The sequence below is a fragment of the Notothenia rossii genome (assembly GCF_949606895.1).
Source record: "Notothenia rossii genome assembly, chromosome: 1".
Lineage (NCBI taxonomy): Eukaryota > Metazoa > Chordata > Actinopteri > Perciformes > Nototheniidae > Notothenia > Notothenia rossii.
In genome coordinates this window covers 49,104,976-49,131,593 of record NC_136912.1, presented here as the reverse complement: position 1 = coordinate 49,131,593, position 26,618 = coordinate 49,104,976, and the positions used below count along the sequence as shown (strand labels likewise).

Here is a 26,618-nt window from a genome sequence, read left to right as displayed (position 1 = left end):
TCACCGATCGGTTGTTCATAGCTTAACAGGGGGTGTTTCTGGTACAGACTAAAACATGGATCCAGTGTATTTAGAGATTCCCCTAATCTGTAAATCCCCATCACTTACATATCCCAATCACTTAAACCCATCTCATCATTTGATACAAGAACTGCATATAGGGGGGTGAATCATCTTGATTATAACCGCCTCTTGTTTGGGACCGAGTATTTCTAACTCCTCCTCTTGTTGCTCAGCTGATCTTTTGGCTCTGGGGATAAGTGAAAGTCTCTGAAACCCAGCTGGAGTCTTGTTAGTGATGTGGGCATTCTATGAGTGAACTAATGGATCCATGTCTTACATAATATTGTACTCCCCTTCCAACCAACAAGGTGCCAAGTGTAATGAGCACAATCAACAATGCTATTCTGACTCTTATCCCTAGGGGACCCCACAATTGGTTTGGCTTTGTTCTCGTCATCATCTCTATTTTATCCCTGGTTGTGTCCGTTACAGAATTTAAATAATGAGTACAAAAATAACATAACAAATTGGACTCTTTTTACAGATGTAAAACAAAAAATAGGTTTTCACATTAATGTACAATCTATAAAAATCTATAGACAATTTGTCTTTTGAGCTGTTTCTATCTTTATCTTATTTCTATTTATTGTTTTGTTCCAGCTCTGCCAAATCAGTCCTAACTCCCAATAATGTTCTGGAAGTTGCCAGTGAAGGGTGACAATGTGTGAGGTGGTGTCAATTTGCTCCTTTTTCTTTACCTTTAAACCGGAGCGCGTTTGAAGTTCGTTACAACTTTTCACGCTTCCGTCCACCGGGGATCAGCCCACTGTCTTTTGTGAACTTTCACCCTCACCCAATCACCTGGCCGAACAGGAGTCTCTTCTGGTGTCTCGTCTGGTATCTCTGTAGTTTTCCTAGCCTGCTGTGTAGACAAAACTTGCATAATATTACTCAGAGTTCTGACATATTCATCCACTTCTATTTGTCTAATATCTAAAACTGGACCACTCCCTCCTTGGAGAAGGCCCGAGCTTTGGCATACCTCTTGTTGACTACATGTTATTATTTATTACCTACAACGTCACTGAAATCAACATATCTGTATAATCATGACACTCCCTCCTTTGAGCATAAAATGCTCAATTAATATTGCAATGATTACCCTATTCTGAACAGGACATGTAAAACCCATAACGTTGCATTAAATAAATATAACTTCTCCGTGTACCCACAAGGGGTACAAACATATCGTATGATTTATGGTTTTCTGATGGTATAAATGCATATTCACTAAAAAAAAATCAGCAATTAGCACTTCTAATAGTTTACTTGTTTCAATAATGGCTTTTGTAATGGTATTATGCATCATCGTTGCTGCGAAAAACAATACCCCTGGTGTCGCTAATGCGTCTCAATAACTCTAGGATTAGAGGATTGGTTGAACACTGCTGAACTAACATATGATAAAATAATATTTCTCCAAACTGGAGGGAAAATATGAACTATTCTCTCAGAGAGTGACCTGCATGAAGGGCTGGTGCCCCTCACTCAAATGAGATATTGCCTTACGCACAACACTATAAATCAGTAAAGTTACTCAAGAATAAATAAATAAAGACTGATTCTTGAAACTGTTGTAAAAACCCTACAACTTCTTCATCCAAGCTCTCAATCAGTGTTATGTTATTTAATCTGTAGCTCACGCCTTAAAACAGATACTTCAGACCGATTATAAAATTGTGTTTATGAGAAAAATGTAATCTGACTCCATAAATCAAATAATTGTTTGATTAAAAACTGCACTTCTGGCTAACAATAAATGAAGTTCCCCTTTAAACACAGCCCCGGTCTTCTGATGGGGTCCATCTATGTACTGGCTGGAAAATGTTGGGCCAGTCTCTGTCGCTCCGTCACAGTTCTCCCGCTAACAGTCACTCTCTAGTTCAGCTGGGTTCTTGTTGACTTCTTCACTGGTTTGAGACAAGCGACCCTATCGGACACCTCCCTTTGTAGCCAGACTTCACCACCACAGAATCGAGTTTCTGTTTTCAGGTCTGGACAGCTTCACGTCAGGTGTATCGCCGCCCCTTGCATATTTTGGGTGGAAGCCCGTCTCCTTGACCTCACTAGTTGTGTGGACACAATAGTTTTCTGTGTGGGGGAACAACATCACTCGTAATGTATTTTCCTTCTCATAATTACAAAAATAGTCTGCTAAATGTTCTACTCTGCTACTTCTAATCTGTGGATGCTCTGTGTAAATGCAATATTCTACTCACTATCTTTTAAATAACATTCAACCTCTCCCTCCTGTGGTGACATATGTGGCTCTATGTAGCTGGATTTCCAAATACTCTAGTGCTGAAGATGCATCACCTGATGGTCTGGTCCTCTAAGCTTCCTCATTGTTGTGGTTGATACCAGACTGTCTGCGGCATTTGGTTCATGTTTGGAAATTCTGTACGTCTTTGACATCTCTGGGTTGCTTGGTATTTCATATCATGGTAAATGAGATGTTGTCTCCATTCTTCAATGGGTATAGCGTCTAATGCCACCACATCTCCCAGGCTTGCCTGCACTGATTGGGGAAGGGCGTTAATGACCGCGTTCTTCCACAGCATTACGACAGACGGTGAAACGTCATGTCGTTCTCCAGTGGAGTCCTCCCACACTCCTTCACATCTCTTCAGGAAGGCATACATGTCTTCCCCCGGTTCTTTTCTCAGGCTGTTGAGGGCATGTAAACTCCGTGTTGTTGGGTAGATGTGACGAATAGCAGCCCAATAATTCGACCTGATGTAGTTGAATGGAGTGTCATCTGGGTCATTTGTGCAATTGGCCTCGGAATCTATTGCTCTCACTTCAAGTCGTCTTTCAATCCGTCCGAGCAGGGCCCTCATGTCTCCCAAGCACAGGTGGTCCTGGGCTGTGTATCTCTTCAGATCATTCACCCACTTCTGACCTCCTTTCGTGAGTGGAGGTAGCTTTGACACTAATGCTTCCATGTCCCTGTGAGTCCATGATTTGTATTGAAATCCTCCTCTTCCAGCCGCTATCAATGGCATGGAGGTATATGCACCGGTTCTTCGTTCTTCTTGTTCTCTCCGTTGTCTATCTGCCATCATGTCCTGGAATCTTACATCTTCTTGTCGTCTTTCCGCCAGAAGTTGTTGGTTTTTATCTTCCTCCCTTTGTCTTTCTGCAACAATGTCATTATGGGCTTCAACTGACTTTCGTCTCTCTTCAATAATGTCATTATGGGCTTCAACTGCCTTTCGTCTCTCTTCCATTCCTCTGTTGAGTTCCTTTTTCATTATTCTGCCGAGTTCTTCCACATGTAAGCTGTTTGTCAATCCTTGGCTGGCATCTTCCAGATGGAGTACCAGACTTGCAACCATAGCTTTTCTTTTTTCAGCTCTGTTCATAGCAATGTTTACAGGTCCATACCAAGAGGGTTGTCCGGCTTTGATCCATGCGTTTTCCTGTTGTAGATATTCAGCATTCTCATGTTCAACTACAGCTTTTCTATGGGCTTCCGTTGGTCCAGGTTGATCATCTGCTGGAATCAATCCTCTCGTTTGCCACTGTTCTAACAGTTTCTCCATTTGGTTCCATGTCCTCTGTCTTTTACTTGCAACTGTTAAAGCATCGGATCTGATTTTTACCCTTTCCTTGATATCTGCAGTTGAGCCTGGCCCTGCGTCTAGTCTCAACTTAGTTTGTTTTGGTGACATGTTCTCTAATTATTTATGAACTTATCAAAGATGAAGCACTAATCTTCTGACTAGCCCCTTCGTTGCTGTTCGTCCGAACTTTAACTTTTTTTTTTTTTTTTTTTTTTTTCTTGCTTCAAGGTTTTATTATTTTTATAGATTTTTTTTTTTTTTTAAGTTTAAGGTAAAATATTAATAAAGTTAATTAATATATAAAAAATATGCAAAATTAAAATATGAAATGTTAAAATAAAGTTGTACCGTGTATGGTTTTGACTTTGAAATATGAATTTGGTTCAAATTCACAATGTTATGGTGTTTCCGCTATTTGGGTAATAATTCTGTACTACCACCAGAGTGCGCTATTTTAAATTCCCGCTTAATCCACTAGGGAATAGCTGTTTCAAAACTGACTCGTTTTTAACAAGGAGAAACTTAGTTTCCTCAAAAATATCTTTAAAATAGGAATTTACACTATGGTTAAACAACACAGCACATAACCGCCAAAACACATTTGCAAAGAAGAATATTCACAAAACCGCCAATACACATTTACCAGCAGAAGTACTTCCAATAGTTCTAACTGTAACAAGAAGTATGATGTTCTTTAGAAGATGGAATGCCTAGCCTCAGTGTGTTAAAGCAAACAGAGTACTTCAATTAGCATTTCATGAAATGGTGACTGCCGTGTGGCTCACCGTGAACATGAGGTCAAGACAAGATGGCAACTGGTTTTCCAACCTTTGACCTGAAGAACAAAGGGATTTGAGAAAACACCTGGAGTTGAAATTGGTGAGGTGATATTTTGTCTAGTCAATTCAACACACAACAGTGTAGTTTAAAATAACATTTCTATTTAGTTTACAATGATAAATGGGCCTCATACCCTTACGTCATAGCCCTCTACCCATGTACGTAAATGTTTTGACTTTAAGAGCCAGTATGGTCATCTCTTCTGTTTAAACACGCTATTTATGGGACAAATAGGACGCTATCCAAACACAATCAGAAGAATATCGTCTATCTAACGCACGAATGTCGCACTTCCTGCCGTAATCCACAACGCAATGTCTTGAAAAACAGAAATAGAGTAACCACTGAAAGCTTCAAACTCCTCAGGCCTTTTCCTTGAAAAATGACTTTTTTAAAACAGCCTCACACTGTTGTTACACAAAACACTCACTCCAATAACCTTAGCTTCAAACTTTGGCTGTGTCTTTGCCTCAAACAGTCCCGACTGCTTAATGGCCTAAAACCATTCACGTAAAACGTAAAACGCAACAAAAGACACATATAGTGATTGGCCTCTAGCCGACATGTAATAACAGACAAACGAATAGCATGCAGGGTTAAATAGAAAAAAAGAAATTGAACTCACCCTGCCTGTAACAAAGCAACGCCACGTGGTATGATACCAATATTTATCAATTTAGGCTTGTTTTAACTTAAATTGCACAGCTATTTTCAGGATCCGCTGGCCGCCGTCAAACACACAGAACTAACATTGTCCTACATTAACTATTGAAGAATTCGATATAACAGGTTTCTCCTTACCTAGTTGATTTGAGCTCTCTGTGTGTTGAACGGATGCCAGCGGGTCCAGCAAGCAGCCTGCTGTAGTCTCTCCCGGTTTTGCGAGATCCTGGCTAGCTCGCCAATTGTTAAATATGTTCTTTATTCTCGCGTCCAGGAGAGAAGCTTTAAAATGAGACTAAATGGAGTCTCTGAAAAGATTCAAATGGGATACTTTAATTAAAAAAGGCGCGGTAGTGTTACAGACAGAATATTGTTCCGGCAGAAAACAGCTGTGATCTGGCTCTCCTGAGCAAGAAGAGAAGAGACCGGATCTCTCCTCCGGCGCTGTTATATATCCTCTGCTGGCTCCTCCCCGCCAGCCGGTTCACCTCGTCTCCAATGTCCGTTATTGCATTTAAACAGAGGATAGGTTCTTTTCACATTCAATATATGCTTAACACGCCGTTTCTCCTCATATTCTCTTTCATCACTTTTCATTTAACACATTCTAAACGCTGTAATCAATACTCTAAACAATACTTCTCGGCTCGTTTGGTTTCCGGTCATTCCGGATGTTGTCACATGCTACTCTCATCTGTAAACAATAATGTATTCAAATAAACTGTACTTTCATTTAATATTCAACATGGTAGTACCTCGACATCTATAGTTGTAGTGTTAAATCCGTAGGTTTCGGTTTGCACCACTCTATATCATTTCGCTACTCAATTCACCTCTTTAGGAAATCGTATATTAGCCACATGCTAAATGCTAACCGTAGATGAAGGATTTTCAGAATAAAAGCTTAACTGCTTGTGCACAAGAATTTCTGGTTTTTCAGTATAAAAGAGCGTTTAAACTGACGGTATGTTTAAGCGACATTATACCATCAAAACATTGATTTTAATTTCTAACGGCGGCGTTTTTATTCCGGTGAACACAACTTTTGATCACAAATCAAAAAAGGTAAGACGTAATTATTGTAATATTTTTGAAACCGGATGTTGTTTACTTTCTCTTTTCTGGCTGATAGCTCCGCAATTCGGGGTCCTACAGTGATGAAATTACATGTCTGGAATCTGTGGAGTCTCAGCTTTAATCGGATATCTTGTTTGTGCAGTGACGATAAGTAATAAGGGCATTGCTACCGTGAGTGCTGTGCAAAAGTCCGTTAGCATTAGTTTGCATTTTTTCGTTCCATGCTAATTCAAAGGCTTGGTATTACTCTTGTGTTTCTTTTCGCTAAAAATTGTTCATATTGTTAGTTAGCTGAGTTTCTTATCATTAAAAGGGTATGGAATATTAATAGTTTCATAAATGTTAAGAAGCCCTGAGACATAGTCTCGTAAAAAAACTGTGGGGGGGGGTTCCACTGGGGGGAACCTCGGGCTTAAGAGGTTAACAGGTTTATGATATCACTGCCCTGTCTAAGACACGATCTGACTTTAATTACATTTGACTCGAGTGTTTCATCAACTTAATGTGTTGCTTGAAATAATACTTCTGCATACAGTATGTGACACTGTGAGTGTTGCACGGCCAGATACGGCTCTGCTGATAAGGAAATATATGATACATTATGAAGTGATATGCCTCGGACTGTACTTAATGTTACTCTGATCCGGTTACTTATGTTGTGGCAGATATTTAAGTAAGTTTCTTGACGCTAATGTTATAATAGTCAGATTGCTCTGAAGATGGGAGGTGATATTCTATTCATTTTCACGTTCACACAGTCCGTGATTTGAACTGCAACAGCAGTTTGAACTGTATCCTTTATTCTGTAATAAGACTTGATCGCTTTAAACTCTGCACACTGTTGTTATCAGCTGTTCCACCTCAACCTCAACCTGTAATAAATGTATCCTTATTGAAACGGTTACATTCAATGAAAAATCAAATCAATGTGCAGACTTACGTGAACACTGTTCTACATGAAGAATACGGGCAGTTTATACATTAAATAAATCAACATTAGGTGGCGATATATGCTCCAAGTGGAAGCGAAGAAGAAGAACTCCGCACAGTTGATCCCTTATCCTGGAACATATCCTGCTTCGGAGCACAGGCAGTTTCTCAATCTCGAGGAAACTGGCTTCCAAGCCAATATTTCAAGGATGCTACGTCATCGAGTGCCGCTGAAGGACTGTTCCAATCTCCAGCATACTTGGAATTCCACAGAGGCCGCTTCCTTGGTTTGGGGGTAATTTCGAGGCTGCACATGGGTAGACTTCGCGTCTTTAAAATCCCCACAATGGTTTGCGCACGGACCAATTTCCCCAAATCTGGCGGAAAATGTAAGTCGGGGCCTCTCATATGACGCACACCTGCACACTTGCTAGCCTGTTCCACTTTTCGTTTTCCGAATGCCAGGAAGGATTCTTGCCTAGCTTCTGAAGCAAGTGACTCGGAAGACATGTGCTACCAAGCAAGTATCCTCGCGATTGAGAAACAGCCACAGACTAGGGCTGAAGTCGAATAGTCCATTTAGCTTAGGAACCTGTGAAATGACCCGGAAGTCCCTCAGTGGCAGCCATGATAAGTGCCGTTCGAATTCTCTAGAATGATAGGAAAGGAGGTTTCAAACTTCCTTTATAACCTCCTTTAGCTCAGGAACCACTGGACCTCCCTAGCCGAAAGGAGAGGAGAAAATGCTGCCCAACAGCCTTGCAGCCGCAGCATTTGCCGTCACACAACAGTCGGCCGTTCACGGAAACAAACGATTATAACGGAGAAGTTATATCATGAAAGTTAGGGTGCTTATTAAGCATTTTAAAACGTATGTGTTAACTTGCCAAAGTGCTTTGTTTCGAACGTTCATCAGTATTATAATCAAAAAGAGAAATATGAACATTAGTTTTTTCCTGAAATTATCAAATAAAGTCAACATTTCACTGAGCTGTGTGGGGTTTGTTCAACTTTTAAAAAGATGTTTGAATGGTGATATACAAAGTGATAGATGTTAAGGACTAACGTTTATAATAGGCATGGGCGGTATCATTTTTTTCATACCGTCATACCTTGCTGACATCATACCGTGGTATACGGTGTATCAGTCCCAATTTAAGGGGTAATTTCTCCCCCAAAAAATTGTTTTACTCACTATATCAACAGCCAGCCCCACCAAAAATATTTTCCACCAGCCGCCACTGACGGTATGACTTGGGTCGACTTGAGTGAGGTGGCGTTCGGCAGCAAATAGATGTTTCGAACGGTATATTATATGTTCGGTGTAAAATGCAGCCCGAGCCGGTAGACGCTCGCAAAGTGCCGCGACGTGCGCGCAAGTGCAAAACAAGGGCTGCATACATGACACATTGTGCAAATGGCACATTTTGAGATTGGATACAGGACGCGTTTGTAGATGTCCGACGTTGTTTCCATAGTGAGCTAAGTTAACAATATATACTTGTAAATACTTGACTTATGTAAACTGTGTTCGTTATTCTCCCGTCCAGGAGAGAAGCTTTAAAAGGAGACTAAATGGAGTCTCTGTGAAAGTTCAATTGGGTACTTTAATTAAAAAAGGCGCGGGTTGGTCACAAGCATGATATTGTTCAGTCAGACAAACGGCTGTGATCCGCTCCTCGTTAGGGAAGCCAAGAGTTGGATCTCTCCTCCGGTGCTGTTATATATCCTCTGCTGGCTCCTCCCCGCCTGCCGGCTCGCCTCGTCTCCAATGTCCGTTGTTGCATTTAAACAGAGGATTGGCTCCTTTCACATCCAATATATGCTCAACACGCCTTTTCTCCTCATATTCTCTTTCATCACTTTTCATTTAACACATTCTAAACGCTGTAATCAATACTCTAAAAAATACTTCTCGGCTGGTTTGGTTTCCGGTCATTCCGGATGTTGTCACATGCTACTCTCGTCTGTAAACAATAATGTATTCAAATAAACTGTACCTTCATTTAATATTCAGCATGGTAGTATCTCGACATCTATAGTTGTAGTGTTAAATCAGTAGGCTTCGGTTTGCACCACTCCATATCATTTCGCTACTAAATTCACCTCTTTAGGAAATCGTATATTAGCCACATGCTACATGCGTAGATGAAGGATTTTCAGAATAAAAGCTTAACTGCTTGTGCACAAGAATTTCTGTTTTTTCAGTATAAAAGAGCATTAAAACTGACGGCATGTTTAAACTACATTTCCCCATTAAAACATTGATTTTAATTTCTAACACTTATTGAATCAAGTTTGCTATATTCACTAACTAGTTTGGCAATATTATTCCGTGCATGTGTTAAAAACCTTATTTCCATTTGATTCATTGGATTACTCGCGTGAATGTTTAGCACGTAAATGCTTTCGTTTTTAAAACCGTCCGACCTCGACTACAAAACCATCAACCAGTTGCATAGGATTAAAAAATGTCAACACTCACTCACCCCGTCTTAAACATTCCCAAAGAAGTGCCTCCGTCTCTCGTTGTGCTGGATGAAGTCACTGGCGACGAGTAAACCCAAAATAGTCCCAAACAGGCGCAGAGGCATTTTTCTTTTTTACTAGTTGTCCGAGTTCGGGGCCGGCAAAATGCTGCCGCCATCTTGCTCAGCTCAGCTCTGTGCTGAGCTCTGAGAGCGGGAAAGACGGACTGCCCTCCCCTGCCCTCTGCTGGCGCGTGCTGTGCATTACAACCAATGTCGTCCCTGTCAAAACTCCGTGTCAGTGTAATAGAATGAAACGCATCTATGATTTGGCGCACAGTCTGTGACGTCACGGTATTGAAAATCATACCGACGGTATTTCGAAATACCCTGGTATACCGTAATACCGTCATACCGCCCAAGCCTAGTTTATAATAAATACATTTGTATTTATTTTAAGATATTTTCATACAATCATACGTATTGGGATCATTTGTATTAATGTGGACCAGAGGGAGAGGGTGACGAGCATACATTTCACTTTCCTTTTTTATTTCAATTACAACTTTGGTCATGAAGAATATGTTTCTCTGTTGTCCAAGTTCATAAAGCATAAAACAAAAGCATCAGAGCACGGTGCAGAGTCTCTAGATGAGTTTAGAGTAGTCCCTCGTTCTTATTAAACATCCATGTTGTCCGTTGTATAGAACACTGTAGTTTCCATAGTTTCACCACAGCAGCAGACGCACAGAATGACTTCCGCTGGCGCATCATAAACACGTTGGATAGTGAAAGTGCATTCGGATTCTCTAAAGTACCGCAGTCTCTTCTCCTAAGTCCATTTGAATTCTCCTATCCACTATCCCTTAACCCTGTGACGTTTCACTCAGAGGTCAAGGAATAGGAGATAGGGTTAGAACTTAGGAGCTGATTTTTAAACTATCCGACCGCAACCCGGGTTCCAGGATAAGTCACCATGGAGATCTAGCCCGCTAAAAAGTGAACCAGCTTCGTAGTACCGGAAATCCCAGAAGTTATCTTGCTAAACGAAAATCCTGCTTCCTAGTATACCCCCCAGGTTAGCCGCACAGCATAAGTTACCATGGAGATCTAGCTGTTACGATCCCAGACACTTAAGATGTAGGACCCAAATGCAAGACCCGGGAGAGAGAGGTAAAGTATTTGTTGGATACTTTATTTTCCAAAACAGCAAAAATGAAAACGCTCACGCAGTGAGGAATCAAAAATCAAAGAGTTCCAAGAGCATAGACCTAACATGACAATAGACAAGAAACGATACACATTGACCTGAACATGACAAGAGACAAGACGAACTGACACTGAACACTGGGAGACAGGGGAATTTAAACACAGGGTAACAAGGCACAGGTGAGAACAATCAGGGAATTAGACACACCAGGGAACTAACGACAGACATGAAAAACACAGGGAAAAGGACCAGACAATAACCCAGGAGGAAAAACATGACAGCAAACACCCAAACCTAGACAGACAACACTAAAACCCGTGACATAAACCTGGGGGTGTGACAGAGCCCCCCGCTCAAGGGACAGATCCCAGACGTCCCAAAAAATAAAGTCCAGCAGGGTGGGTGGAGGGGGTCTGGAGGACGGGTCTCGGGCGGACGGCCCGGGGGCAAGGCAGAAACTATGGATGGGTTCTCGGGCGGACGGCCCGGGGGCAAGGCAGAGTTAAAAAAGGGGAACTCGGGCGGACGGTCCGGGGGCAAGGCAGAGTTCAAAAAGGGGGTCTCGGGCGGACGGCCTGGGGGCAAGGCAGAGTTCGAGGAGGGGCGAAGACCACAGCTCTCAGGGGACCGGGCAGGAGCCGGTGTTGACTGGACAGGAACCGGAGCCGGTGGAACGGGTGTTAGCAAGATTCTCCACGGAAGAGGACAAGGAGTTGGCAGGACCCCCGGCGATACAGGTGATGTCGAGGCCTCCAACGAAACAGGACATGGGATTGGCAGGGCCCCCGGTAGAAGAGTAGTCGGCGGGATCTCCAACGGCACAGGACATAGGGCTGGCAGGACCCCCGGCAGAAGTGTAGTCGGCGGGCCCTCCAGTGGCACAGGACATAGGGCTGGCAGGACCCCCATCAGGAGAGTAGTCGGCGGGACCTCCAGTGGCACAGGACATAGGGCTGGCAGGACCCCCGGCAGGAGAGTAGTCGGCGGGGCCTCCAACGGCACAGGACATAGGGTTGGCAGGACCCCCGGCAGAAGAGTAGTCGGCGGGGCCTCCAACGGCACAGGACATAGAGTTGGCAGGACCCCCAGCGGGACCTCCAACGGCACAACAGTAGGGACTTGAGTGGAGACTCTAGAGGAAACTTGAGAGTTGACTTGAGAGATGACTTGAGAGGGATCTTGAGCGGGAACTTGAACGGAGACTTGAGATGAAACTCGATAGGGAACTCGAGAGGAGACTCGAGAGGTGACTCGAGAGGTGACTTGAGAGGGAACTCGAGAGGTGACTTGAGAGGGAACTCGAGAAGAGACTTGAGAGTTGACTTGAGAGGTGACTTGAGAGCGGACTCGAGAGGTTACTTGAGAGGGAACTCGAGAGGAGACTTGAGAGGGCTCTCGAGAGATGACTTGAGAGGGGACTGGAGAAGAGACTTGAGAGGGAACTCGAGAGGAAACTCGAGAGGTGACTTGAGAAGGGACTCGATAGGGAACTCGAGAGGAGACTCGAGAGGGGACTCGAGAGGGGACTTGAGAGGGAACTCGAGAGGTGACTCGAGAGGTGACTTGAGAGGGAACTCGAGAGGTGACTTGAGAGGGAACTCGAGAGATGACTTGAGAGGAGACTTGAGAGGAGACTTGAGAGGGGACTTGAGAGGTAACTCGAGAGGTGACTTGAGAGGGAACTCAAGAGGACACTTGAGAGATGACTTGAGAGTTGACTTGAGAGGTGACTTGAGAGGGAACTTGAACGGAGACTTGAGAGGGGACTTGAGAAGGGACTCGAGAGGAGACTCGAGAGAAGACTTGAGAGGGGACTCAAGAGGAGACTTGAGAGGTGACTTGAGAGGGGACTCGGGTAGGAACTTGAGAGGAGACTTGAGAGGGGACTTGAGAGGGAACTTGTGTCGGTCGGTATGCCGACAGGACACGGGGAGCTGGCGTTGGCTGGAGAGCCAACAGGAGACGAGGTGCTGGAGTCCGCCGGTATGTCGACAGGACTCGGGGAGCTGGCGTCGGCTGAACAGCCAACTGGAGACGAGGAGCTGGAGTCGGCCGGTATGCTGACAGGACTCGGGGAGCTGGCGTTGGTCGTTACGCCGACAGGACTCGGGGAGCTGGCGTTGGCCGGTAAGCCAGTCCTGGAGCCGAAACTGGAGTCGGAACCATGAGTACTGGGGCCTGTACTGAAGCCAGAACCATGGCTGTAAGGTCCGGTTCTGGAGCCGGAAACATGACTGCTGGGGCCGGCACTGGAGTCGGGACCTTGGCTGTAAGGTCCGGTTCTGGAGCCGGAAACATGGCTGTAAGGTCCGGTTCTGGAGCCGGAAACATGGCTGCTGGGCGCGGAGCGGAAGCCTGGACCCTGGCTGTGTAAGCCAGGTAATGGAGTATGGAAGCATGGATGCGTGGGCCAGTACTGGTGCATGGATCCATGGCCTTGTGGGCCGGTTCTGGAGCAGGGACCATGGCTGCTGGGGCCGGTACTGGAGCCGGAACCATGACTGCTGGGCAAGGAACCGGAACACAGGTCCATGGCTGTGTGGGATGGTACTGGAGCACGTTACCATGGCTATGCGGGACGGTACTGGAGCACGGAACCATGGCTGTTGTGTCCGGCGCTGGAGCCGGAACCATGGCTGTTTGGCGCGGAACCCTGGCCCTGCGTCTCTTAGGAGTTTTTTGGAGGCTTCGTGGACCTCCAAACGCAAGACCAGACCCCAAGAAAGGGTCAGAAAATGAGGACTGGCTCTCAGGGCTACATGAAAAAATCCTAAGCCACTCGGGCAACAAGCTCCAGAGCCAGGGCTTGCGAGTAACCTCCTTCAACGCAGCCTCTCTACCGCGTCTAGATGAGGCGCCTTTCCACGTATAAAAAATATACTCCAGAGAATATCCAAGACGTTCCGCCAATAGCATCAAAAGGTCTGCTGGGTCAATTTTTGGTCAGTTCGTTCTGTTACGATCCCAGACACTTAAAATGTAGGACCCAAATGCAAGACCCGGGAGAGAGAGGTAAAGTATTTGTTGGATACTTTTTTTTCCAAAACAGCAAAAATGAAAACGCTCACGCAGTGAGGAATCAAAAATCAAAGAGTTCCAAGAGCATAGACCTAACATGACAATAAACAAGAAACGATACGCATTGACCTGAACATGACAAGAGACAAGACGAACTGACACTGAACACTGGGAGACAGGGGAATTTAAACACAGGGTAACAAGGCACAGGTGAGAACAATCAGGGAATTAGACACACCAGGGAACTAACAACAGACATGAAAAACACAGGGAAAAGGACCAGACAATAACCCAGGAGGAAAAACATGACAGCAAACACCCAAACATAGACAGACAACACTAAAACCCGTGACATAAACCTGGGGGTGTGACACTAGCCTGCTCACTACCGCAGGACCGAGGAGTCGAGGAGTCGAGGAGGGGGATTTGATGAAATGAGAAAGGGCCCCGGTGTTCCACAGTTTGGTAGTGGATAATAGCGGTCTCCGCCATTTTACTTTGGGGGACTTTAGGGATATTTAAAAAGCTCAGGGCTCGTCCAGGGACATGAAACGAGACTCTGTGAAATACGTGGGTGCCTATCCATTAAGAGCTTTAAAAAACAGTACAATTATTTTAAAATACATTCTAATAGAGACTGTAGTGCAGTTAAAACAACAGGTTGACCAACTTTCTCTTTTTTGCTTGTTTTCCTGAAAAGAGCGTCGTGTGACCGAAGACAGGCATCACTAATCATTTGAGATAAGCACATGTTTAGAGTCCCATAAGGAATACCATAGAAGTCACTGATCAGTATATTGCAATATTATCTCAGTTCTGTGGATGGACAGATTTGTATGGCTTTGTAATGCCTACTTTGTATTTAAACTGATAACGTTCTCTTTGAATCTTGAGAACATAGCCTGGCAGTGTGGGAGTGAGCTGCTGTTGTGCTGCAGTTTGAGGAGTAAGCAGAGGCTCCTGTTCCCTCACAGCTGTTCAGGGTGGACACTAATGGCGCATTTACACTGCAGGCCTTGCTCGGCCTCGCTCGGTTTGGTTAGGCCTTATTAGGCCCGGCTCACTTTAATGCTGCGCTCACATTACAGTTTAGGAACTGGGGTAGTATCTATAGTAACGCAGTGTAGGCGGAGCCGTGACGTCACCTTCAATGAGCGCCCCAGAAAAACAACACAGCCGTTAGCTCTTAGCACTCAGAGCTCACAGCTCTTCATATCTGTTCAGAAACTAGACAAAAGTGAAACAAGTACAAACCACAGACTGCCTGTGTCATGGCGAATACAGTCGCTGGTTTATTTATGTCTGTATCGGCCGTTGTTGTGAGTGTGGACGGTCGGAGCATATATAACGTTAGCTTAGCCAAGCTCCATTTAGAAAACACGCATTTTAAAAGGTTTTTCGCCTGCCGTCTGTCTGCAGACTTGTCAAAGCATTAATTCATGGTTTTTACTAACCGGTATCAGTATGTTGTTACTTCGGCATCATTTTGAAACGTGTATTACAATTAAATCACGGTAAAATATGTTCATCTTGTTGTAGTTGTAGCCCCCTTGACAGCGATTCTCTCTCTAGTTTCGCAAACTCAGCCCGACTCAGCCCTGTTTATTGGCCTCGATAGAACCACGATTTAGTCGGGCCAGAAAAAAGGTGAAAAAGTAGCCCCGGGCCGGAACTAGGCCAAGTGTACGGGCAACCAAACACAGGCCCCGCACGGCTCGGCACGCTCAAAGCGAGCTCCGCGCTGTAGTGTGAATGCGCCATTAGACTTGAGTGGGACCTTCTTCCTAAAAGAAGTGTGTAAACGTTTATGGGCACTGACTATAGTCTTTTCGAGTCCTCTTGTGTTGACCTGAGGAACAGTTATATATGTTCCCTGACAGTTTACATTTCTCTGCACTGAATCAGTCCCTGAGGGTTGCGGTTTAACCCCCGAACAGATCAGAAACACTGGACTGAGCCGTTTATCTCCAATATCCTCCCACTGCCCACTGCTCCTAGTACTAGCATGGGTAAAGGCAGAGACTGAATGTAACTGTTTGTGCGGTGCAGTGTGTGACCATTAAAAGAGGGTTTGATTCAAGCCCTCCATTTCTACAACTACAACAAATCCCAAGGCGTTGATTCTACAGTGTTTTTATCTTAAGGCTGAAGCTCTCCATTCTCTTGAACTGGAGCGAAATATATTGATTCTAGTTCATTTTGCTTACACTTACTGATATAGGATAAGGGAAGAGCACGCTTTTAAGAAAAAAACACAGAACAGCATCACACACTTCTACATGTCCATAGCCTTGTGTGTGTGTTTGTGTGTGTGTGTGTGTGTGTGTGTGTGTGTGTGTGTGTGTGTGTGTGTGTGTGTGTGTGTGTGTGTGCGTGTGCATGTGTGTGTGTAGCTCCTCCCTCTAGGTGTATTCCTTTCGTCAAATCTAACCTTGAAATTATTGATCTCTGACACGTCCCTCTAACAAAGGAGACCGAGAGAGTATGAGAGACCTGAGAAATAATGATGAGGAGAGGGAGGGACTGGGGAGGAGAAGGAGGGAAGGAGGGGTGAGAGAAGAAGGGAGGGAGCCACTGAGAAAGATTATTCAAATCCCGCCCACTGCCCCACCCCCCCCCCCTCCTCGCCTGCAGCATCCTTTGCAGTGTGTGTGTGTGTGTTTTTGTGTGTTTTTGTGTGTGTTTGTGTGTGTGGTTATAGTGGCTTCACAGAGCTTTAGAAGCAGCAGTAGAATAGAGGCAGTGTATAGCTGCTTGTCTTTGTCCTACCACGCAGTAGTGTGTGTGACGCACACGCACACACACACACACCTCCCCTGGTGTGCTTCATTGGGGGGATTGCTGTGTGTTTTGCGTGCTACATCAGAGATGGTCTCTTCATCATCCCTGCAGTGAGGATTTTCTCTCCTCCCTCACAGCGTTCTGCTTCTCTGGGTTTTGTATCGTCGGATGAGTTAGCCACCAGTGGCGGTGAAGCACGGAGCTGTTTTTGGCGTTATTTGATCTTTTCTATTATTTTCCCTTCGGTTTTTGTTTTTTGTTGTTTAACATTGGGGACTGTTTCGATTTGAATGGCCGTCGGGCAGCAAGCGACCTTACAGACTCCTTTTTCCTTTTGAAATTAGAACTCCTGTTTTATTTTTTGTTTTCTGATCACCACGTTGCTGACATGGAGATGCAAGGCAGTTATTCTTGGAGCAAAAGTATTTTCTTTTTTATTGGAATTATTTACACATCTCGGCATTAAAGACAAATAATTTATACTTCTGACGAGAGTAAGGACTTCAGTTTGAAGCAACTACAGTAAATGACAAATTATTCTTGTACAGAAATGCTTCGGGGCACTACAAAATAATACAATAAGGACATCATTTCCTGAAGTGTAGGTGACAACAGTAACCAGCAACCCTGGGGATTTGGACCACGTAAAGAACTCTGTGTTTCCTGCACGACTTTTTGAGAGTGGAGCAGAGAAAGTGCTGAAAGTACAAAGTTTTTACACAAAAAAAACAGTCCAGACTGAAACATCAGTTTAGGGACAGAAGAAGACATGCTATGGTCTCCCAGACTGTCGCTGTCCAACTTCCATGTGAAGCTGACAGCGAACGGGCTTTTCCGAAACCTACAGCTGCTGTCGGGATGCAGGAAAAACACTGTGGTCTTCCACGCAGGTCTGGATACATCACAGTCCTCCATACCCCCCCATCATCCAGCCATCAATGTTTGATCCATCAACATGTTTCAGGCCCACAGGTTCATCACTGTCATTAACCTCCTAACCTCCTGGGACCTGATTGCTGTGTTTCTTAGAGAAAGTGATTGTCACAGTTCCATTCCAACCTGCCCATTCATCCATATTTCTTCCCATCACTCTTTACCATGTGTTTCAGGGTGCTAGAGAATCAATCTATTCCTAATGCACTGTAGATACACATAGCTGGGTGTGGTTAAAGTGGGATGCTACCACAACCTAGCACAGGAGCTAATTGTGCTAAGAATACTCATACATTCCTGAGAGCATACATCCTAATGCTTCCCCTTCATTAGCTACTGATTAGAATTGTTCAAATTATGTCTTTAAGCTGATTTATCATAAGTGACTGTTCAAGTTTGGGAATTATGTATATTTTTTCCAAATTAATAAAATATTTCTGTATCACCCTGTTCCACATTAGTTCATCCCTCTTTAATCCATCCTCCTCCTATTTCACATCGTTTAATGGGTGAGGTTTCTTCTCTTTCTTGTTTCAGATAAATCTTTAGTTATGGGAAGGCTAGCTGTACCCAATGTCCACCACCTCACCGTAATCTGCCTCTGCTCCTCTTTTCCAGCATGGGGTTGGCAGCCATTGTTGCCTCCCTTTCTCCCCCATTGTGGGTGCTTTCAGTAGTGTGTATGCCGGCTACCACAGCCATCATGGATGTATTGGGTTACAATAGGGTCGTCACTTGTCTTAACACAAGTGTGTGCGTGCGTGCGTGCGTGTGTGCGTGGAAGCTTTCTGCACGAGTGCTTGAACAGTGGCGTTATGAATAGCTGTGGCTGCTAGCTCCTGTTAGCCATTTTACCCACACTCAGAGGGGCACTCACCACGTGACTCACACACACACTAACCAACATAGCTGCATTGGGCTTTTATTCATTTAACTGTTATAAGAGTGCTCTCCTTGTGGAAGGGTTACGATACGTCCACACAGCAGCTTTAAAACAATCTTCCAACGCTTCCAACGCTTCTCTGCCCATTGAATTTGAATGGGAGTGACGTCACTTTGCCTCGCCTTTCGCCGAACTGCATTGTGAGGAAGCGAAGCGAAGATTTACAGGATTTACAGGATTTTCAGGATTCAAAAGTTGAGCAATGTTCAACTTTTGAAGCTGAGCTGGAAGCGTCAGCCAATCAAATCCCGTTTATGCAAATCTGACAGTACAAGCGCTAGCCATAGTAGCCAATCAAACCGCGTGCAAGCTGGGAGAGCCAGACCGCAGTTCATTTCCTCATATTCCAAACGAGAAATTACGGTAGCAAATCACCCGGTTCTTTACGACCAGAACTATTTACCGGGATAAAACCGGAGGAACCAGGCATGGAGGGAGGTGGCAGAGACAGTGTGTGAAACTGGTAGGTTTTCGCCTGTTTGGGGAGTTTATATGTATATATATATATTGCTCGCATAAAATCCCCGGGTTTTTTTGCTTTGTATGCCGGGAGCGGGAGATTCATGTGATTGGTTGTTGGTCGCGTTGCTCGTGAAAAATCCCCAAGCTCTCAGACACGCCCAGCTCCAAGATTTTCAAGATTTTTTCAAAGCTGCTGTGTGGACGTACCGTTAGAGTTAGAGAGGATTGCATTGTTAATAGCTTAAGCCTTAAGCCTGCCAGGCTAACAATAATTACATTACATTACATTGCATTTAGCTGACGCTTTTATCCAAAGCGACTTACAATAAGTACATTCGACCAGGAAGATACTACCTTGAAGAAAACAGAATCCTATAAGTACATCAGGTTTCATAGAGCCAAACATTTCAAGTGCTACTCAACTGACTATAGATAAGCCAGTCCTTTATTAGTATATAAGTGCTCTGTTAGCAGTTATTTGTTAGTAATTCTATCGCTCGAAGTGGAGTCGAAAGAGATGAGTTTTCAGTCTGCGCCGGAAGATGTGCAAGCTATCTGCTGTCCTGATTTCAATGGGGAGCTCATTCCACCATTTTGGAGCCAGGATAGCAAACCCACGTGTTTTTGCTGATGGGAACCTGGGCCCCCCTCGCAGTGCGGGTGCAGTGAGCTGTTTGGCTGATGCAAAGCGGAGTGCACGTGCTGGGCAGAGATGGGGTCGCTACTAAAAAAAAGTAATATATTACACATTACATATTACTTTAAAAAAAAGTAATATATTACACTACTTCCTTACTGTCTACATAAAGGAACTCGTTACTTTACTCGTTACTTTACTCGTTACTTTACTCATTACTTTACTCGTTACTTTACTCGTTACTTTACTCGCAGGGCCGGCCCGCCCCTCCCTACAGGCAGATCACGCAGACTTCAGCGCACCTACAGTGTAAGCGCGCCACAGTTTTGCCTCTGCGAGACTCCACTTGCACCCCCAATTACTATTGCATTAAGGAAGACATAATACAAGTCTTTCTTTTGATATGCTCTTTAATAAAATAGGCTACCAATCTACCAAAACAAGCTAACAGTCTGTGAAATGTAAAGACACTAATTAATGAAACCAGTTCAAGACGCATTATTCTTATTCTTATCATTCTTTATGAGCGCAGTAACGGTAAGGTATCTAATTACTTATTTATTTAGTTTTGCATAACTTAGTAACAGAGATGGTCAAACTAAAGTGGTAGAGACATGGCAGAATTCCTACAATGAAGACATTGAACTGTTCACCCGTGAGAGGGCAATCAAGAAAAGAGAGCAAGCGGCCCCATTGAGGAAGTTTACAGATGAAAAGACTCAGCCATGTTTATGCAGCACTGCACGTGGAGATGTGGACGCGCAAATCGCGCACATTAGGCGTACATGTATACAAACCTGCGGCGGAAACCCCTCTTGTCTGTCAGTGAGTGTGATTATTTTATAAAAGTAACGAAGTAACGCGTGTCGGGGCAATGTTAGTAACTGTAGTGTGATTACTGAATTATAAAAGTAACGCGTTACACTACTCCTTTACCGACAAAAGTAATATTATTACAGTAACGCGTTACTTTGTAACTTTGTAACGCGTTACACCCAACTCTGGTGCTGGGGGTGTACGGTTTAAACATGTCCTGGATTGTTATCTAGGATCACACCTAGATTCCTTGCAGTCTGAGTCGGGGAAACAACAGAGGTGCCGATGTTGATTGTTAGGTCAAGAGTGGGACAATCTTTTCCCGTAAGGAAAAGCAGTTCAGTCTTGTCAAGGTTGAGCTTGAAGTGATGAGCAGACATCCACTGAGAGATGTCCGCTAGACAAGCAGAGATGCGTGCGACGACCTTGGTCTCTGAGCGGGGAAAGGACAGAATTAATTGGGTGTCGTCAGCGTAGCAGTGGTATGAAAACCCATGTGGGCTAATGACAGATCCGAGCGAGTTTGTGTACAAGGAGAAGAGGAGGGGACCGAGAACAGAGTCCTGAGGGACCCCTGTAGTTAATTGACAAGGGTCGGACTCCGACCCTCTCCAAGTTACCCTGTAGGTGCAGTCTTTGAGGTATGAGGTGAGGAGGGAAAGTGCAGTGCCTGAAACTCCAAGTTTTTGGAGAGTGCGAAGGAGGATCTGATGGTTCACCGTGTCGAATGCAGCAGACAGGTCCAGAAGGATGATGACAGAGGAGAGGGATGCTGCTTTAGCCGTGTGCAGTTCCTCAGAGACAACAAGGGGAGCGGTTTCTGTGGAGTGACCTGCCTTGAAACCAGACTGGTGCGGATCCAGAAGGTTGTTCTGATGGAGATAAAAGGAGAGTTGTTTAAAGACAGCGCTTTCAAGTGTTTTAGACAGGAACGGGAGGAGAGAGACAGGCCTCTAGTTTATAACATCAGACGGGTTGAGAGTGGGTTTCTTTAGGAGAGGGTTTACTCTTGCCTCCTTGAGACTGTTTGGAAAGTGACCAGAAGTTAGAGAAGTGTTGATGAAATGGGTGAGAAACGGTAGAATATCAGGAGCGATAGTCTGAAGGAGGTTAGAGGGGATAGGGTCCAGAGGACAGGTGGTAGGACGGGCAGAGGTAACGAGGGTAAGAACCTCACTTGGAGAGAGAGGGGAGAAGGAGGTCAGTGTGTGGGTGAAAGGAGGGTCTGGTGACCCAGCGGTGAGTAAAGGTGAGTCAGAAAAAGAAGAGCGAATATCATCAACCTTTTTTTCAAAGTAGTTAGGAAAGTCGCTTGACAGAAGGGAGGAGGGGGGAGGGGCTTTGGGGGGGTCCAAGAGGGTGGAAAAGATTGAAAATAGTTTTTGGGGATTGGAATAGGAAGATTGGATCTTATCTTGAAAGAAAGTGCTTTTTGTCAGAGAGATCGGAGCAGAGAAAGAGGAGAGAAGAGCCTGATAGGTTAGGAGGTCGTCATGGTGTTTGGATTTCCACCGTTTCCGCTCTGCTGCCCGAAGGATGGTTCTATTAGCACGCAGTGCGTCATTTAGCCAGGGAGCAGGAGGGGACTGACGAGCCTGACGAGATGTGAGAGGACAGAGAGAGAGTCCAGAGAGGATGAGAGAGTAGAGAGGAGAGTTTCTGCAGCAGAGTTTGGAGGCAGGAGTTGGAACGAGTCAGAGGAAGGGAGGGCTGAGAGCAGCGATGAGGCAAAGGTAGAAGGGGAGAGGGAACGGAGGTTACGGCGAACAGGTGCAGGATGAGAAGAGATTAGTTTGTTATGTTTGGAAAGGGGTAGAGAGAATGAAATGAAGAAGTGATCGGATGTGTGGAGCGGGTTAACAGAGAGGTTAGAAGTAGTGCAGTTCCTTGAGAATATGAGATCAAGGACATTGCCAGCGTTATGAGTTGGTGGGGATGGAGACAGTGAGAAAGCAAAGGTGGTTAACAGAGATGTTAGTTTGTCTATCTTCCCTGTCTGGAGGTTGAAGTCTCCGAGAAGTACAGCGGGAGCATTATGTAAGCATCCAGGGAAGTTTCATGCTAAAGGTTTGCGCTGCTCTGCCAAACATCAAAGAGGTGCTTGTGTTTTTTTTAGATTTGAGTGAAGAACATGATCACTGGCAGGCCCAAAAGCTAAACTAACATTGCTCCAGATGGACTTTAACAGCTTCACGTGGGTGGGACTTGTTTGCCAGAATCTTTAGGCTACAAGCTTTCTCTAAATCATTAATTTATTCTGGTGTGTCTCAGTAATGCCTTCATAATCTGTAAAAAAAATCGTCTTTATCCATAACCCTCTAAATGGTCTCCATGTTCGAATAAGTTCATGTTCTGCAGCCAGTATTTTTCTCCTTTTGTTGTTAGAACATGCTCCTCCCGTCCCTCAATGAATGTCGGCTCAGATGTTCCACTCTGTGTTGTACGCTGTGCAGCACGTGTTTTGCTGCAGTGTGTTTCTCTCTGAGCTCCACAGACCCACCTCCCTGCTGCTGCCTGCCATCGCCCTGAAATGTAGGTTAGAGCAGGCTTCAGCCCCCACATGTGCATGTCCACACACACTCACCAAGACACAATGGAGTAGCTGAGTCTGGTCAGTCGTGCACACTTTAATCTGATGTGGAGGTTGCTGTTGTTTTCTAATGTGGTGGCAGGACATTTCAATTGAATATTGTTGCCAGGCTCAGCAGAGATGCTCAGTAGATCTGGACTACAGCATTCCGTTTGTGATGATGTTGCCATCTTAGGGTAGGAATACCGTGAACTTTGTTCAACACATGACGAAGGAACAAATAAACCAACACCATCGACGTTATCACTCAGTAGCCTACAGACCAACAAAATGATACCTGATATCCATAGTTTACATATTTGACGACATACTGGGTTTTCGGATAGAGCAATTGCACCCTGGTTATCCTCAAAGATGTTCACAGGAGTACATTAGGCGCTTTCACACCGGAGTACTTTTCCAAGGAACTAGGCCGATAGTTATTGGGATTTTGCTTTCACACCAAAAGGTTTGCACGAACCTTTTCACCCCCAGATAGTTCCTGCTCAGGGTCGGCTCCAGAATAAATCAAATGGGGGGGCAATCATTTACCACGAGGTGGCACACACTGCTGTCAACAAACAACACACAAACACCAACGCCTCTAACACACACAGCACTGTGCGTGCGCACTGCGCGCGTCATTAAGCCAAGACTCTCTCACACACTCTCTCTCACACACACTCACACACACACACACACACACACACACACACACACACAGACACACACACACACACACACACACACACACACATAGCGCTGTGCGCTAGGGGTTTCACAACTACCAATATTTACTAGTCGACACGTTTTTTCAAAATAGCAGTCGACTAGTCGACTAGTCGTTACGTCATAATAAAGACACACAAAGAGAGGTTTACAACTGTATTTTCTATTGGAACTCATACAGTAACGTTAAACACTGCATTTTAATTTGTGTTACATGGCTGAGTAAATAACAAACAGTAACTGGACTCACCAAAATCGACAGCAAAAAACTCTTGTTTACATAAATGCCACGTAAATCCAGTGCGCAACAGCGCATTGCGCAACACTTTATTCGCTGTCCTCCACGATAACGTCCACCTTTCCATATTTTTGGTTTGAACACCAACGCATCGACATGTGAGGGAAGGAGGCTTGACCGCTTTTGGGTGACAGTGTTGCCTGCCAGGGAAAAAACCCTCTCACTTGGGGTGCTTGTGGCTGGAATAGCCAGGTAGCTCCTCGAAAGCGAGGGAAGCGGTGCACGTTTTCTGCCCACCACTCCAGTGGATTATCCATTGTGGGGATATGCGGTGTCCGCTGGCAGTAATCCCTTAGCTCATCATCCGCATCACTGTTGACCCGTGTTTTCTTGCTGTTCGTTTGCCTCTGTTCAGTGCTGACGCCGGTCCGTTGCTCACTGGTGCTAGCATTACTGCTAGTGCTAGCTGTCGGCAGCGGGTGTTTCATCTTCAGATGGTTGCGCATAGCAAATGCATTTGTATTGTACTTCAGTACAGCTGTACACAACTGACACTTCACTGTGGAGTTGGTTACATCTTCGTTGAAGTACTGCCATACATAAGAATGTCGGACGTGTTTTGTAGCATTTTGCAGCAACTCGTTTACCTCCATTTTTTTCACGACTAGTTGACTAGGGCCTACAGCGCCAACTAGTGGTAAAGGTAGTCGACTAGTCGACTAGTCGATTAGTTGGTGAAACCCCTACTGTGCGCACCGCGTGCCTCATCACGCATTGGTGAAAGCAAAAACAGGCTATTTAAAATAGACTATACTCTACTCTTCATGCATAAATGCAGACAGACCCCAACATCTTTCAACATCAATCATAGCCAGGGCTGGCATCATTAAGTAAATGAAAAGCATATATACCTTTTTAGAAGAGTTGCAAGCGGCGAGTGCTGGTGCTGAACCTCAAGAGAATGGTGTTCTTCCATTCGGTTGTGCATTTTCTTGTTAAGTCTCTCTCAAATGAAAGTTGAACCAGCTGGGCCTTTCTTTTGTGGAGCATTGCACGTCTATGATCCGAAAAAAAGTTCCTTAGAGTGGAGAATGAATTCTCGCACATTGCTGTGGAGGCGCCAAATGTTAAGGCATGTTTGAAAGCAGTCATTACGCTTGGCATTGCCTTAAAGTCCGTGTGGTAATTGGAGAGGATGTGCTGTAGTCCAATCCCCCTCGATTGGCTGTGACTGTTTTTGCATGCTGAAAAACTGTTTCACAACTTCGTACTGTGCCTCAATTACAGGTGATCCTGACAGGTCCATAATGTGCTTTACAGCCTTTGCATCAAGGAATGTGTCACTTTCTGGATTCAGCGCAGCAAGTGATTTGGCCAGCTGCGAGTTGCGCTCGCTGAATCTCTGATCCATTTCTCCAAACACTGAATCAATCGTGCTGTAGTACAGTCTCTGAAGTTCTGTTTTGTCATTATCCCTGTGTCCTGTAGTTCCCTCGACTACATACCCATCCATAGTCGGGTTGGCTCTGCGTCTCCGTTTGGGCACTTCGGATCTCGGAGTAGCGCTGGCAGCCATGGCCATGTCCCACACTTTGTTAAACTCCCCACCACAACGGAGTTTGCCTCCACAAGCTGTTGCACAAGCCACGAGACTTAAACCTGTCATCAAGTCAGTATTTTCTCTCTGTAAAATCTTGTTTGGTGGGTCCAGCAGGGCAATAACTGTGTGCGCTAACTGAGCAATGAATGGGAAATTGGGCTCAGTCATCTCACGCAGCAGGCCTGTTGCTTCCATTCGTATCTCTGCGCCGTGGGCCATCACAGAATTAATGTCAGTCAAAAGGGATTTTATGTTGTTGAAGGATTTTATAATTACAGACACAGTGGCAAGATGTCCTGTCCATCTCTGTTCCAGAAGGCGTTTAAGGTGCACACCCTTATAATGCACAGCAACTGTGGGCTTCTTGCATAACTTGTAGAGGGCATTGCACACATGAAAGAAATCCACTAAAGCTGTCTCTGCTGACATAGCATGTACTACAATTAAGTGTAGCTGGTGGTTCAAACAGTGTACATAAGGAATCTCACGACCTAGTTTGTTTTGCAGGAGCTTCTGGACGCAAACATGTTTCCCAGACATCAGAGCAGCCCCATCAAATACCTGGCTTAGTATCTTTGATGTGTCGAGTCCAACTTTGTTGAGCTCTGCCACGACTGTGTCCGTTAATGTCTGTGCATCACCTTTGTCAGCTGTTGATATGATCAGCAGGCGCTCTGTGACGTCATTTGTCTCATTTACAAATCGAATGACAATCGAAATGTTTTCACACCCCATGGGGTCACAGGTTCCATCTACTTTCAGTGTGTAAAAGGAGTCTCCTATTTCCTCCACTATAGCCTCAGTCATCACATTGCTGAGTGTACTTATGAGTTAATTTTGCATTTCTTGACTAGTGTAAGTGGCGTTTTGAGGGATTGATTTCACTACATCAGCCAATTCGGGGTCTTTTTTTATCTTATAGTCCAGCAGGGAGAGGAAAAGGCCACTGCCCCCCTCTGACATGTTATCAAAAGCCTCTATCTTCCCTCGTAAAGGCAGCTGGTTTTCCACCAGAAATCCAACCACAACAATAAGAGAGGAGATATAATACCTGTTTTTTCGTTGTTGGTCTGCG

The 26,618-nt window shown here is 44.8% G+C and overlaps 1 protein-coding gene across 3 annotated transcripts in view; it reads left to right on the top strand.

The window, feature by feature from the left end:
* The window catches only part of LOC307043569 (uncharacterized protein), a 204,689-nt gene that overhangs the window by 28,286 nt on the left and 149,785 nt on the right, over nt 1-26,618 (top strand). The window lies entirely within an intron of this gene.